Raw genomic sequence first — 11,137 nt, 5'->3', positions numbered from 1 at the left:
CTGCGAAACCCTACATTTCAGCAGGATAATGCACGACCGCATGTTGCAGGTCCTGTATGGGCCTTTCTAGATACAGGAATTTTGTGACTGCTGCCCTGACCAGCACGTTCTCCAGATATCTCATCAATTGAAAACGTCTGGTCAATGGTGGCTCGTCACAATACGCCAGTCACTATTCTAGATGAATTGTGGTATCGTGTTGAAGCTGCATGGGCAGCTGTACTTCTACACGCCATCCAAGCTTTGTTTGACTCAATGCGCAGGCGTATCAAGGCCGTTATTACGGCCAGAAGTGATTGTTCTTGGTACTGATTTCTCAGGATGTATGCACCCAAATTGCGTGGAAATATAACCACATGCCAGTTCTAGCGTAATATTTGTCCAATGAATACCCGTTTATCATCTGCATTTCTTCTTGGTGTAGCAATTGTAATTACCTCCACTTTGACATACATACATTCGTTAAATTAGTTGCACAAAGTTACGAGTGCATTTATTAGAATTCATGGAGCTCAGTCGACCGTAACTATGTTCAATAAATGTGGTACTACAGCCCTAATGTAACCGTCACTCATATATGAGTTTCGAAGGCTGAGTTGCGAAAATACTGTCATATGGTGCGGCATATGATTTATGTTGTCTGCCACGCACAATGAAACAGTGAACAGCTGGAGGGACACATCAACCCACCTACCGTTATTAACTGCAGTGATGGCGCATCGCTCGGCATAAACCTTTGCTCATTTTCTATCGCCATTAGAGTCTCTAGATATTTTCAATCAAAATATACTATACTGACTGCCTAAGTGAACATGCTTTAATACACGTTGCTAACATGACATGAGCCAATACGAAACATATTATGTCCTATAGATAGGACTGACGTTGGTCACACGTCGGATTTCTTTCAACATGTGATACCTTCTCCCTGAACAGTGGCTTGCCACCCCCAAAGCTAGTCTTTCTGAACTGCATTAACGTCAGACTTCATTTTACTAATATTAACGCTTCTCATAGTACAGTAGCTTAATTCAACGACACCAGTGAAGGCACTCTCAGAATTATAATTGATATAATTTCCCCTACCTCCTAATTCTGTAATTTAAAGATAGGTTGTTTTTCGTTTCCCCTTTTGGATTGCCTTCGACTGATCCACCAACTCGTAGCTGAGTAGTATCATCCCTACAGGCTAAAACTAAAACTTTTAAAATTATTTTTAGTCACTGGTAGTTTTCTGGTTCCCCATTTCCAGACTTCCAGACATTGTAGCCTGAACTCCTCAGATGCTGATTTGCATCTCTTCTGATTGCCTACAGTCTCCTGCTCGACAGTGGCTCTCTGCAGCCACTGCTACCTAGCAAGAATTTGGATTATCATCTATCAATATTCACTTATCTAGCTTCGATCATAATGTGGTTTTCACCAATCTCACTTTCATAAAATTATATATCCCTCTATATATCTCTCCACCTGATTCCTTCTCTCCATTATGCCCTTAAAAAGCTCACTGCCTTGAGGACACAAGTGGCCTGTCAGGACCATCCGATCGCCGTGTCATCCTCTGGTGAGGTTAGGAGGGGCGTGTGGTCAGCACACCGCTCTCCCGATCGTTAAGATAGTTTTCTTTGTCTGGAGCTGCTACTGTTCGGTCGAGTACCTCCTCAGTTGGCATCGCGAGGCTGAGAGCACCCCGAAAAATGGCAACAGCGCATGGCAGCCCGGATGTTCACTCATCCAGTGTGCCAGTCACGCCCGACAGCGCTTAACTTCGGTGATCTGACGGGAAACGGTGTATCCACTGCGACAAGGCCGTTGCCCACTTCCTTAACCTCACAATGTATTAAGTTTGAGCGGACATGCAGTGAGATGACACACCACTACCACGTCTCAAACAATATCCTAACAGTTAAGCTTACGCTGCATGATAAAAATTGAAGCGTTGACAAGAGAAGGTAACGAAATTTCGTGGGTTGAGAGGGTATGTGATGCTACAGCAGTGATCACAAAATCATTTCAGATTTACATGGAATTTGGCAGTAAGAACCGACTCATCAGTAGAACGTTGCACCATATCGTACCTGGAGGCTTGCACTGATTTGGTTCACGAAGGATGTCTTAAAAACGTTGTATCCTTCCTTAGGTAAATTATCTGTTGCAACCTGGTCCTTGACATCTTCTGGGTTGATTTTGTCGTTAGAAATGTCAAAAAATGGTTCACATTGCTCTGAGCACTATGGGACTTAACATCTGTGGTCATCAGTCCCCTAGAACTTAGAACTACTTAAACCTAACTAACCTAAGGACATCACACACATCCATGCCCGAGGCAGGATTCTAATCTGCGACCGTAGCAGTCACGCGGTTTCGGACTGAGCGCCTAGAACCGCGAGACCACTGGGGCCGGCTGGAAATGTCCCAACACATGTTCTATGGGGGACAGATTTGAGAATATTGGTGGACACGAGAGTACTTAAAATTCACCTAGACATTTCATAACGACACTTGCCATTTTTGGAACCATTGTTTTGAGGAAAATTAATCCAGAGTCATGTCACATGAGAGGTAAAACTTGAGGATGCAGGCGGTCTATGACGTACCATTGTGTCGTCAGAGTTCCCCCATTCAATACTAGCTGTAACCTTAAAAGGTACCTGATGGTTCGCCACATCACGATGTTAGGATTAACACTACTGTAGGTCACCAAAAAAAATTGGAAGTTTTGGACCTCGCCCTAGGTGAATGCTGTACTCGCCGGTTACAGTCATCTTAGGTAACGCAGAAGTACAATTCATCGCTGAGCATAATGCGACACCATTCATTAGCAGTCTGTACCTCCTAATCGTGCCACCACACCAAACGTATCCGTTTGTATAATAGCGTTGACGGCAGCCTACACACGGGATAATAATTCCCCAGTCCAGCAGCTGGTAGTCTCTGACCAATGATGTGCGATGACACAGAGTGTTGGAGGGAGTCCATTACATCTTGACAGGGGGCAGGGATACACGTGAAGGAGTTACTGTGTTGTTGGTGCACAGTACGGCGATCTTTACATGTGGTGGTCGAACGTGGAACCTCGACAACGTGTGTGTCTGCTTTCATTTCTCATTCAGTCCAGCACTGGTCCCTGTTACCCCCGAATATTTCTCAAAACAGGATATTGTACCACCTGGCCATATGTGGACTCAACATGAGGCCCCTTTCAAAAACCCCTTGTGCCGATAACACTGTCACGCGCAGGTACATGGCATCTCTGTGCCATTTTCGGTTGTGACTCAAGAACTGACGCTGTTCATGTCCTTTTATGTAGTCTATCAGGCCTGGTAACAACACTAAACCTAAACAACAAAAATTTCACTCCAGTGCTGTCACAAATAACTGCAAAACTATAATATTTTAACTACTCGCTGATGGCGTATACGTGTACGAAGTAACATTTACATCTATTTATGTCTTGTGGCTGCTTCACATTCTTTTATCGGCCGGTGTATATTCCAAATATCTCCTTTGAACCCTTTACTCTTTTGTCACAAATTCTGTTTTTAGTGCAACCAGTGTACATTGTATAGCGTCCCTGTTTCAACCCTCGTTACTTATTTAGCTGCCCACATAACAAATATCATTAATACTATTGATTGGCGACTCTATAGAGTGCTGTGTGCACAGCGACCATATGATAAGTAAAATTAGAAGGAAGGTTAGCGTTGGCCATAATATTTATGATTTATTAACAGCAAAATCGATTTTCGATCACATAATGATCATCTTCAGTGCTTTAGCGTACAAATCAAAGCTCATAGGCACTGGTGTCTAGTTATTAGCAGTAACAAAAGCTATGAAACGATCGTTTTTGCTGTTAACAAATCATCTAAATTACGGCCACCGCTGACCTTCCTTCTAATCATTAATACTTCTAATGTTTAATTTCATAATCTAATTCCCTCACCACTGTCTGAGTTAATTCGACTGCAGTTTGTCGTTTTGCTTTTGTTAATATTCACTATATAATCACTTTGTAGGCACTATCCATTCCGTGCAACTGCTCTTACAAGTCCTTTTCCGTCTCTGAAGGAATTAAAATGTCTTCGGCAAATCTTCAGAGTTATCGTCCCTTCTCCCTGAACATCAATTCCATCTCCAGTCTTCTACTTGGTTTCCTATACTGCTTCTTCAGTGTACAGATTGAATAACATCGAGGATAAGCTACAACACTGTCCAACCCCATTTTCAACTACTGTTTCCCTTCCACGTCCTTCGACTATTCAGCTGCGGTCTGGTTCAAAAATGGTTCAAATGGCTCTGAGCACTATGGGACTTAACATCTGAGGTCATCAGTCCCCTAGACCTAGAACTACTTAAACCTAACTAACCTAAGGACATCACACACATCCATGCCCGATGCAGGATTCGAACCTGCGACCGTAGCAGCATCGCAGTTCTTGCGGTCTGGTAGCTGTCAAAGCTGTAGAGAGACTTTTGTTCTCTGTATTTTATTTCTGATACCTTCAGAACGCCAAAGACAACAGTCCAGTCACCTTTATAGAACGATTTCTGTAAATCTACAGATTCTATAAATCTGTGTTTGTCTTTCTTCTAAGATACGCTCAGTACGGCTACGCACGCTCCCACATTTCTCCGGAACTCATATTGATTTGCCCTGTGATCGGCTTCTATCGGTTTTTTCATTTTTCCACGGAAATGGAAACACCTCAGTGCATTACAACGAGACTGCAACGACAGAAGAACAAAGTGAGTGACCTTCACAAAACATTTTCATGCAAACATCAGTCCAGCTTCCAAAGTGACATCGCCTCTCACTAAGTTTGCTCTTCTTCCACAGGAAAACTACAGCATTTAGAAAAAGACTATGTAATACAATGGTCAACAAGGTTTGTGACTGCTAGCGGTAATTTAAAAAACCTTGACAAATTTATTTCTTACTTTATTGCGATAAATTTAAACGGAAATTCGTATTGCGGAAGGGAGAATTCTGAAATACATAGCCCAGCTCTTATAGCTAATTGGGGTTAGGGAAAACGCAAGGTATGAAGAATTCATTGTGACCTTTAAGAAATTACAAGGACATTTTTCTGAACGTTTTGAGGACCCTGCCTATCTCACATCTGTTTTCAAGCTATTCTCGAGACCGTTTGGCATTTCATTTGAAAGCGCCTCTGTGCTAGTGCAGGTGTAACTCACTGACCTACAGCGTAATTTCAGTTTAAAGACAAATCGTTTTACGTTACAACTGTCCAGGATGTCAACATTGCTCTCCTCAAGTAGAGTTTCTACGTCTCCACAATGAGACTGCAAAAGTACTACAATGTTTCGATCAACATGTTTGTGTTCAAGAATTTATTCGATTATGAAACTAACTAAGTCACGGTTACGTGGCATCCTGAGTGCGAAAATCTGTGAAAGAGTCTGCGTCAGTCCGTCTGCCAACAATTTTCGCCAGATAAAAATTATAGTATGTCTTCAGCGCGTCACAAGTAATGGAATGGTACTGAAAATGTGTTCTGTCTTCGTTTATGTTGTTCACAAACGTGAAATATAGAACTAAGTCATATGCAGTGCAGTGTCCCCCTCTTCTCGGTCAGACAGCGTGCCCTGGTCGAGGAGAAAATGTGAAGCCATGTTGAGCGCTATGGCGCTTTTGCCAGGACAAGGCTCACCAACTGAATTCTTGGCGTCACCTGATTTAGGAGATTGTTGGGAGGAATCGAAATAAATTCGAACCCGTGCTCTGATAACGTCTTTGTTTGTTCCAGGTCAAGAACCTCTTATTTCATGGTCAACACTTGATTCACGAGGACGCAAGTTTCGGTACATTTCATCTTAATTCGGTCAGTCGCCTCAGGAGTATGAAAGACCACTGAACCACTTGTTGGGTGAGCCATGCTAGTAATAACGTGCATATGTCCCCTGTAATACGGCACATTCTGCTGCTCGATAACATAATTTTTTTCCCATCGATCTTTCATGCCTTCGTTAATCCTCATTCTGGTACGATAGTTTTGGTTCTCCAAAACTGTAATTCACACCATCAATCTCGAAGGCACATTGAAGGATGCTTCTTCTTTTTGTGCCTACAGTTATCTCTTATCTCTTTCTGTGTAGTTTCCGGAACCGAACGTTGATCTCCAAAACCAACTGCAAAGGTGTTATTGATCACAGCAGCATCTTGTATGTGGCTCGTTCATTTCCGTGGCTCCAACATTTATTACAGCTAATCGTGCATCGTATGCGCTTTGGTGACATTTTAGCTTTGGGACGGTCATTCTTTAAGCATCCAGCTTCACCACAGTGAACCCAAACGTAATTTTCTGTCTTGTAAAATTTGGATAAGTGATGGGCTTGTTTCAATACTGGTACAAGCCCATTTTTATTCATTCTGAGATACAGAGTCCTAAAGTTAAATGAGCGCTGAAAAATCAGCAGATATTCAAGTATATATACTTGAATATTTCTGGTATCTCAACTGCAGATTTTTCAGCGCTCATTTAACTTTAGGACTCTGTATCTCAGGATGAAAAAAATGGACTTGTACCACTACTGAAATAAGCCCTTCAAGTGGTCATAACCACAGCATTTTTGGACATGTTCGCACAGCTAAGTAGTCCTTGTCTGATTGTGCTCTGTAGCTAATTTACAACATATCTATCGTTAAGTAGAGCTTCGTTTTTCTTGGGCTGACCTCTGCCACACTATGGATGATGCAACCTGAGATGATGCCCACATCTCCATGCATCCCCAAGTCATTTAGGAATGAAATGAAACGAAAGTGCAGGAAATCCAAAGTTAAATCGCTACAGGAATAACATGAAGAGATCAAAAAAGGAATGATCGTGGGAACTACTGATTCAGCATGTAGAGAAGTCAAAACAGCCTGCGGTGAAATAAAAGCAAAGACGGCGATATTATTAAACGCACAGAAGGGAGCGGATACGTGGAATAGTAGAATGAAATTTTCATTCTACAGCGGAGTGTGCGCTGATATGAAACTTCCTGGCAGATTAAAACTGTGTGCCGGACCGAGACTCGAACTCGGGACCTTTGCCTTTCTCGGGCCAATGCTCTACCAACTGAGCTACCCAAGCACGACTCACGCCCCGTCCTCACAGCTTGGGTAGCTCAGTTGGTAGAGCATTTGCCCGCGAAAGGCAAAGGTCCCGAGTTAGAGTCTCGGTCCGGCACACAGTTTTAATCTGCCAGGAAGTTTCACGTGGAAGAGTACATTGAGGCCTTACGAGGGGAGAGGGGAGTGGGGGGGAGGCAGGCGACATGGTAGAGGAGGATATGAGGGTCGAGATGAAAGACATAGACAATCCAGTGTTAGATTTAGAGCTTAATAGAACACTGGAAGACTTGCCATCAGTTGAGACAGAACGGAATAAATCATATTGTTTCGCAATTTCTAAAATTATGTGGGGAAATGGCAACCAAACTACTATTCAATTAGCTGTGTAGAATCTTTGAGACTGGAGACATACCATCATACTTCCTGGAAAGTATCATCCTCACAAACTTGAAGATAGCAATAGCAGATACGTGCGAAAATTATCGCAAAATCAGCTTAATACCTCACGGATCCAAGTTAGTGACAAGAGTAATATACAGAAGAATGGAAAAGAAAGTCGAGTAGCTATTAGAGGACAATCAGATTGGTTTACGGGATGGTAAAGCCACCAGAGAGACAGTTTTGACGTTGCCCTTGACAACGGAAGCAATGCTTAAGAAAATCAAGACGACCTAAAAAAAGCGCTCAGCAATATAAAATGGTGCAAGATATTCGAAATTATAAGAACGAAATGGGAGTAAGCTGTAGGGAAAGACTGATGATATACATTGTGTACAAGAACGTAGAGGCAACAATACGAATTGTAAATCAAGAACGGCGTGCTGAGATTAAAAAAGTTGCAAGGCAGGGACGCAGTATTCCACTCTTACTGTTCAATCTGTACATCGAAAAAGCAAGGACGGAAATAAGAGAAAGGTTGAAGAGTGGCATTAAAATTCAGGATAGAAGGATATCGATGCTAAGATCAGCTATCGATGCTAAGATTAGCTGACTGTTCGATTACACACTACAGGACTTGTCGAATGGAGTGAATAGTCTAACGAGATCATAATATGCGTTGCAAATTAACCGAAGAAAGAGGGAAACCAATGAGGATTAACAGAAATGAGATTAGGGGTAAATTTAAAATTGGTGAGAAAACTAGACGGAGATCATGAAATTTACGCAATCTTGGAAGCAAATAGCCGGCCGGTGTGGCCGTGCGGTTAAAGGCGCTGCAGTCTGGAACCGCGTGACCGCTACGGTCGCAGGTTCGAATCCTGCCTCGGGCATGGATGTGTGTGATGTTCTTAGGTTAGTTAGGTTTAATTAGTTCTAAGTTCTAGGCGACTGATGACCTCAGGAGTTAAGTCGCATAGTGCTCAGAGCCATTTGAACCATTTGGAAGCAAATATCACGTGAAAGACGAAGCAAAGAGGACATAATAAGCAGACGAACACAGGTAAAAGGGGGCATTTCTGAGTAAAACAAGTCAACTAGTACCAAACGCAGGCCTTAGTTCAAGAAGAATGTCTAAGGATGTACTTTCGGTGCACAGCATTGTATGGTAGTGAGTCATGGACCGTGAGATCACCGTAAAAGAAGAGAATCGAAGCATTTGAGATGTGTTGCTTGAGAATAATGTCGACGATCTGGTGGGCCTTATATTAATAAGGAGTAAGAAGGTTCTCTTCAGAATTAGAGAAAGAAGAAACATACGGCAAGCGTTGAGAAGAAGACCTGACAAGATGATAGAACATGTCTTAAGACATCAGGTAACAGCTTCTATAGTACCAGAGGGAGCTGCAGAGGTTAAGAACTGCGCGAAAGGCGGAAATTGGAATACATCTAACAAACAACTGAGGATGTCGGGTGCAACTGGTACTCTAAAATGAAGAGGCTGGCACTGGAGAGGAATTCATGGTGGGTCACATCAAACCAGTCGGAAGACTGATGACTAAAACCAAAGCACGTTAGAGGAAGTCAAGTTGACACTACCACATCCACGGAAGACTGACCATCTGGTGTGTCTTTTTCGCCACAATCATAGCTGTTCCTTGCTCTGCCGTTAGCTGTATTCAGGTAAGTAGTTCACTGCTCACGTTCGGAAAGGTGTGGACCAGTCGCTTCGTAAGCTCAAAATGCTTTAGCTGAAACCTTTCGTTTACAATAGGAGTAAATTCATACGTTCTCCTCCCTTTGTCTGAGGATTTCATTTCTACTGTCATTCTTTAAATATTAAATTCATTAGTACTAACAGCTTCGTTTATGTTTCCTTATTGTTTTTCTTCATCCAATAGATGGCAACCCTTTCCTGATTTGTACGTCCAAGGGACATATGTTCTTTTATATCATTAGGAGATCTGTAAATGTGCTGCCGAAGACTCAACAATGGCACAGATGTCAGTCCAAACAAATACTGCCCACCACGCCAGTCATGCGACGCCCAGAGTTGACGGAAACCGCCGGTTTATTTTCCGTTTACAAACAAAAAGATTCTTAAAGTGGAATTTTACGTACCATTTGATAGAGCGGTCCCGTATTTATCTACGGTGATATTCGTTTTACCGGTATATTTTAACAGGGACGATATAACTTGCAACGCTACTATGTACACGGCGTTAGCAGTCAGCGCGGACGAGGGCTGCACTCGAGTCGCTGCTAGGGTACTGGTTATTATGTGTGTTTTACTGTCCCTGTTAAGAAATACCAATAAAACGAATATCGCTCTAGACTAATTTCAGTTCGGTCTGTCAGATGGGTACGTCAAATTCCGCTTTATCTGTAATTTTGTTTTGTTACTGGAAACAAGCCGAAGCTTTACGACGACACGGGACGTTGGATGAAAGACCTGATGAGCAGCGTTTGTTTGGACTGATTCCCAACTACACACTGCAAACACGAAACTACAAACATGTGGCGAAATACAAGAGAAAACGCACATGGAAACTCTGAGGAGAGACACCCCGCTTATACGTCACCCGGTATACCCCTACTAGGTGTAGTTTTAAAGGTTCGGTTCTGACCTCTAAAACATGATTTTTTTTAATATCAGCTGGTACATGTCTTCAGCCTTGATGAATACTGAAGTCCCTGCGCCACATTTCCGTAGCACGTTTTTAGAGCAACCAAAACAAAATGTCGCAGCCTGTCGATGAAGTGGAATATCGTGAGATAATTTTCTGCAATGGAAAGGGAACTCCGCTGGTACACGAGAGACCGAGTTAATGGAAGAGTACGGCATCAATACATGTTCACAAGTCACACTGGTTGGGTGAGCAGATGCTTCCATTGGGTTCATAAAAGTCTGCATGACGAAGAAAAGCGAAATGGAAAAAGTTTAAAACAATCGTATATCAGTTTTCTACAGCTTGCACCACATTTTTAACATGTCAATGGTCGCTGGCCGCTGGGTTTCCCGAAACTCGCACACCCACCTAACCCACCAAATACTCACCCACCCATCCACCCACCCACCCACCCACCCACACACACACACACACACACACACACACACACACACGAATTTAAACTGAAAAAAAAACACATTTTGAAATACCTAAAACAAAATAGTTCAGCCGCATTTGTACTCAGAATCAGTACAAATCTTGAGGAGACACAAATCAATAAGTTGACATATTCTCATTGTTTTCATTCAGTAATGTCATATGGAATAGGGTTCTGAAGTAATTCACCTTTAAGAGAGTGAGTGTTCATTGCTCAAGAACGTGATGTAAGAATAATATGTGGTGCTCACCCGTGATCATTTTGTAGACATCTGTTTAAGGAGTTGGGCATTCTGACTACTACCTCACGGTATATTTATTCCCTCATGATGTTTGTTGTAAATAATCCATTACAGTCCAAACGGAACAATGATATACGTAATTACAATACAAGAAGGAAAAATGACATTCATTTCTCACATTCAGGTTTTGTCTTTAGCACAAAGAAGGATGCCCAATGCTGCAACAAAAATTTTTGATCATGTACCCATTCAAAAATCGAAACTGCAAATATCACCAGATAAAATGCACCCAACAGACAGCAAAGTAAGATTTGAAGACAAACTGAGAA

General features: G+C 42.3%; 1 non-coding gene across 1 annotated transcript; it reads right to left on the bottom strand.

Moving 5' to 3' along the window:
- Nucleotides 1-7,026: 7,026 nt before the first annotated feature.
- On the bottom strand, nucleotides 7,027-7,101 carry Trnas-aga (transfer RNA serine (anticodon AGA)). The gene has a single exon. It is a non-coding gene; the product is annotated as a tRNA-Ser (tRNA).
- Nucleotides 7,102-11,137: the final 4,036 nt, after the last annotated feature.

The sequence above is a fragment of the Schistocerca nitens genome, chromosome 2 (genome assembly GCF_023898315.1).
Source record: "Schistocerca nitens isolate TAMUIC-IGC-003100 chromosome 2, iqSchNite1.1, whole genome shotgun sequence".
NCBI lineage: Eukaryota > Metazoa > Arthropoda > Insecta > Orthoptera > Acrididae > Schistocerca > Schistocerca nitens.
This window is presented reverse-complemented; position numbering and strand designations above follow the sequence as displayed.